Raw genomic sequence first — 6,000 nt, forward strand, 5'->3', positions numbered from 1 at the left:
ATTTGACTAGAAAAAAACGGAGGTGATGTGGCATTAATTTTTACCAAGAAATGCCTGAAAATTGAAGCAAGATGTTAAGTAGGATGTCCTAAGTGGAATGTCCAGAATGAAATTCAGCATACCCTAGAGCATTCTTCTGAAAATAAGTTTAAATGTAGGTGTTTAGGGTGTAGACGTGAATTATTTGTTAGCAGGCCACATAATTTCTGTTTAGTGAAGAAAACAATACAGAACTTGAATGAAACCAAAATTACACCCTTGAGATTCTAATAATTCTCAGGTAGAGAGTACTTTTCAGTATAGTTTACTTTATTTTCATTCCCTATTAATTTATTTGTTCATTCATTACATATTTATTAAATGGTTTTAATTAGCTATTCATTATTCAAGGCCTTGGGGATACAAAGCTTGATAAGACCAATATCTGTGTCCCTCAGCAATCCAATCAAAACACCATAGTTACAGCCCTGGCTGGTTTGGCTCAGTGGATAGAGCATTGGCCTGTGGTCTGAAGAGTCCCGGGTTCGATTCCAGTCAAGGGCACATGCCCAGGTTGTGGGCTCGGTCCCCGGTGGGGAGCCTGTGGGAGACAGCCGATTGATGATTCTCTCTCATCATTGATGTTTCTCTCTCCCTCCCTCTTCCTCTCTGAAATCAATAAACATATTTTTTTAAAATCATAGTTACATTTAAATTACTTTTTTTGTTTGATATTTTTAAAATAAAAGCTTCTTTAAAGTCAAAGAAAGCTACAACTCTTTCTTAAATATCTTACTGGTAATTACAATAACACTCGGTGTCCTAGCCAGTCATAGAATATTCTAGTTTCACATTCTGGTTTGGATCAAGACATTTATTTACCACAATTGGTTGGGTCAGAGAGTCAATTCCCACCAGTTGGACAAAAGGCACTTGTAAGGAGGCCTGTCACTTTTATGTTTGGAGTGGTTTTGAATGAAAGCTCTATAATCTCTCAGATTTTGTTCTTATGATTCTACATGCTCTTATTTGAAAGGGTCTAATTTTAAAGTTAGGTAACTACCTTTGTCACAGATTATAGACATGAATGTTTAATACACTCTGCAAATTTAAGATATTAAATATGATACGGTGCTTTGGTTAAAATTGTGAATAACAGCCCTGGCCAGTGTGGCTCAATGGTAGAGCATCGGCCTGCGCTCTGAAGGGTCTCCAGTTTGATTTCCAGTCACATCGATGTTTCCCTCTGTGTCTCTCTTTCTCTCCACCCCCACTTCCACTCTTTCTAAATGTCAATGGAAAAAAATAGCCTCTGTTGAGGATAAACAAAACAAAACAAAAGAATGAATAACAAAATATACCCTTGCTACACGTGTTCCCACAACACTTTTTTTGTGTATCTTTGAACACACTAATCAATTATGCAATCTTTTAATCTTATATCATACAAACATACATTGCCTCATTGATTAAGCAGCTTTTGGAAAATAGACACTTGATAAATCTTTAATAAGTAAAGATTGAGAGCGGCTACAGCGTTTGGACAGGTTCAAGCCTCGGACTAATGAGAGGGCACGGTCCTCTTGTGGCAAAGCCATGTGCAGGTCCCAGCTTGAAGGGCAAAACCCTCCCAGCACAATTATAGCCAAAGGCAATGGTTGTAAGCTTGACCTTATGGTCTGAACCTGTGGTCCCAGGTGGCTGAGTGATGTGGCTGCAGAAGGTGCGGCAAGTGCTGCCTAAACAAAGCTTGATAGAGTTCTCAGGTGCATGTAAACAAATAGATTCAAAACTGGCGAGAACATTGACCACGCCCTTGCTTTGCCTCCTGGGATCTGACTATAAAATAAAGACTCAGCTTGCAGGCTGTGGCACTGTCTCTCCATCCGAGAACAGTGTCCCACCTAGCCCCAGCTGTATTCTCTTGTGTGTTTTCTTTAATCCTTCACCGACGCCCCTCAGGTTCACCCCTGGCCGTTCTGGGCGTTGTTCAAGTAAGGCTGATATCTCCTCTGCAGGCGGACAGTGGAAACCTCAACCTCCAAAAGGAGGGTTGGGAGGGGCACAGCAGAGTAAGGGTGATTGTCTTTTGGGTTACAGTGTTCAAAGATTAGAAAAGAAGGTCCAGACTCTTTCCGTTGGAAGATCATGAAGACTTCAAAGAGTAAAAGGCAATCCCTCTGACACTATGAGACTTAGATGGAGTGGTGCTGCAGAAACATTGAAGAATAAAGTGATGTGTTAGAAACAATTTGGCAGACTAGGGTATAATTCCAGCTGATTTGAAAACCATTTGTTACAGGGAAGAAATCTCAATAAGCCAGTGACAGTTGCAGGCAGAGTCCCTAAGGATCACGTGCTTTTGTTAATGTCATGTAATTAGAATAATTTCTTCCCTTTGCTATTTTTGCTGGCACACGTCACACTGCCTACGGTCAAACTCCTGGAGGAGAGCAGATCCCAGCTCCAGTCAGCCTTCAACTCCCCCCGACCCTCGCCATAGTCAGGAACAGCCTGAGCGAGCCACATCCATCCTAAACCAGCTTCAACACATGCCGTAGAGTCACACACACACACACACACAAGCTCGCACGCACACACACACTCACACACTCGCACTCACACACACACACACACACACGCACTCTCACACACTCGCATGCTTGCACACACACTCGCGCGTGCACACGCACACGCACACACATGCACTCACGCGCACGTGTACACACACACACCCCAGCATGTGGTTCAAAGCAGATTCCTCACTTTGGGCAGCATCCTTTGAAGTGTAACACTGAATTCACTGGAAGAAGATGTGACGGTGAGTCCTGATCTCAGCACTGCCCCTTGCTGTCCCTGCCCCCATGGATAAGGACTCAAAACTCTGCAAGCCTCAGGTTCCTCATTTGTTGTGACAAATATGTGTGAACGCATGGAGGAAACTTTAAACTTCTACCCAATATGTGCCCTTGCCAAATACGCCGTTGAACATCAGACGGCTGTTTGCGCTGTGTAAATAAGAACAATATGTGTGAGTATGGGACATATTTCCCCACTGTTTTTGGATGGATTGTTCTTCATAAATATCAGGCTACTGATCCATGATTCTCTCTCATCATTGATGTTCTTATTTCCCTCCCTCTCCTTCCCTCTCTGAAATCAATAAAAATATATTTTTAAATATCAGGCTATCTTTCATCACTGTTTTAAGATTTTCCTTTTAAATTGCTGGTCATTGATTTTTTTTATTTAAATATATTTCTTTATTGATTTCAGAGAGGAAGGGAGAAGGAGAGAGCGATAGAAACATCAATGATGAGAGAGAATCACCGATGGGCCGCCTCCTGCACACCCCCTACTGGGGACCAAGCCCACAACCCAGGCATGTGCCCTCGGCCGGAATCGAACCTGGGTCCCTTTGGTCTGCAGGCTGACGCTCTATCCACTGAGCCAAGCCAGCCAGGGCTAAATTGCTGGTCATTGATTTTTTTAATGTTAACCCACCTAATATATACTTTCATGTCTAAATCATAGATGGTCACAGTTAGAGGTCCCTCAGAAATGACCTCATCCAGTTTGCTTCAATAAGATTTTTGCTCAAAGTCCCATTTTGTTTTGGCAAACCTAGATAAACAGCCCCCAGGGTTCTTAAGTCCCTGTCTCTCATTTTCTTCAACTAGAAGAAAGTCAATTACCCTTTTTGACACATCTATGAACAAAGTACTAGTAAATAAAACCTATTTTCCTTCTCACTTTAAAACAGCAACATGGGTAATTAGGAAACAAAACAGAGTTGAGCTGTGAAAGAGAAACAGAACATTTGCAGCTTAATGAACCAGAAAAAAATTCTTACGCCATAATCACTGCTGTCATCTGCAGTGCTGGCAGCAGTTAACAGAAGGCACTGCAGACCAGGGCCTTACATGAACAATGTTGCCCTGTGCACATGGCTGAGGAGCCTGCTTCAATAGGGAAGGGCTCAGGGCTCCATGACAGCATCTGCTACGCTGTATTCTGATGACCTTTTATGTTACCTCCCTGACTACATTGTGAGCTTTGTTAAGGCAAAAGCAGTGTCTCTGGCCCTACGTGGTTTGGCTCAGTGGATGGAGCGTTGGCCTACAGACTCCAGGGTCCTAGGTTCGATGTCAGTCAGGGCACATGCCCAGGTTGTGGGCTTGATCCCCAGTGGGGGGCGTGCAGGGGGCAGCCAATCAATGATTATCTCTCATCATTGATGTTCCCATCTCTCCCTTCCTCTCTGGAATCAGTAAAAATATATTAAAACACAAACAAACAGTGCCTTTGTCATCTTCTCCCCACAACTGCTCAACAAAGTATCTAGCATCTAGTACAGTGATGGCGAACCTATGACACGCGTGTCAGCACTGACACGCATAGCCATTTCTGATGACACTCGGTCGCTGAGGCGGCCACATGCCGAGGATGAAACATTTGCTGCTCCTGAGGATGAAACATTTGCGACTAGAGTCTTAGAGTTAGTTTTTTCCTCAAAGTGACACACTACCCGAGTTATGCTCAGTTTTTTGGCGAAGTTTGACACACCAAGCTCAAAAGGTTGCCCATCACTGGTCTAGTAGGTCTTCACTTTTTAAAAAATGAATATGAATGAATTCACTCTCTCTTCTATTCATGGACTTGGGGAACAAGATAGAAAAAATGAGAAAGAGGTATCTACACTAATAAAATAGAAATATGCAAATTGACCATACCTCAGCAACACCCACCAGACAATCAGGAGTGAGTATGCAAATTAACCCAACAAAGATGGCAGGTAATTTGCATACACAGGCATGGAGCAGCCAGGCAGGGTGGGACACCTGCTATAAGGGGGAAGGCGGCGGGCAGAGGGAGTGGTGCTCTGGCCAGTGCAGAGAAGACTGAAGGTTCCAGCCAGAGCAAAGGCCTGGGTCCCGGGTGCCGGAGGAAAACCGGTGCTGGCAGCCAGGGGAAGGAAGGCCTATTGCACGAATCTTCATGCAATGGGCCTCTCGTCTGTCAATAAAAACAAATAAACAGGACTCTCCCTTTATTACCAGTTAGAAATACTGGGTGTCCATACAGTTTGGTATTGGGAAAGTGCAGCAGTCCGGCCTGGGCTGGAGCCCACTCCACCACTCACTGCCTGTGAGACCACACGCGACCTACTTGACCTTGCTAAGCCCGTGCTTCTCCAGCTGTGGTTTCTCATTGTTTCTGTCTGTCCGAACTGCACGATGTAGCATGAACAGCGCACTTTTCCAGCAGGTATAAAACCAACAGTCGCACAGAAGACAGAGGAGGCAAGCGGCCAAGGGTGTCATACCTGCCACTCCATCCCTCGGAAGGCTCCCAGCCTTGCCTCTCTGAGCATCTGTTTACTCATCTGTAAGTTGGGATAATAGTGCCGACCTCATAGAGCTGTTATGAGGACTACAATGCACACCCTACGTAAAACACAACAGTACCAAACGTAATGGTGTTCAGTAAAATACCCCTTTTCTTTCTTCATTTTCACCAGCTTTGAGGACACTTTCCAGAATCCTATATAATAAAGATGTAATATGCAAATGGTCGTTACGCCATGAAGCGTAACGAGCGACCACGTAAGGACTGGATCACGGATCAGCAGAAGGGTGGGGCAGTAAGCTACAAGCGGGCGGTGGAGAGCTACAGGAGGGGGCAGGGCAGCAAGCTATGGCGGGGGGTGGGCGGGGAGGGTGGTAGGGGGTAGGGCGGAGAGCTACTAGAGGGCAGCAGCAAGCTACTGGCGAGCTACTGGCGCACGGATTCGTGGGCAGGGCTACTAGTATTAGCATGATATTCAGGGAAACAGTAACCGAATGCAGAAGTTTCTAAAGGTAACGGCAACTCAAAAACTCCAGGAAATAATGAAGATGAGAGTAATGAAGAAAAGAACCCCTGCTGGTAAAAATTAAAATAGGAATACCATCTGATGGTATTTTTTTTTTTAATTAATTCTGTGAGAAGCAAGTAAATTTGAGCTCTGGCTCAATCCAT

The sequence above is a fragment of the Eptesicus fuscus genome, chromosome 24 (assembly GCF_027574615.1).
Source record: "Eptesicus fuscus isolate TK198812 chromosome 24, DD_ASM_mEF_20220401, whole genome shotgun sequence".
Lineage (NCBI taxonomy): Eukaryota > Metazoa > Chordata > Mammalia > Chiroptera > Vespertilionidae > Eptesicus > Eptesicus fuscus.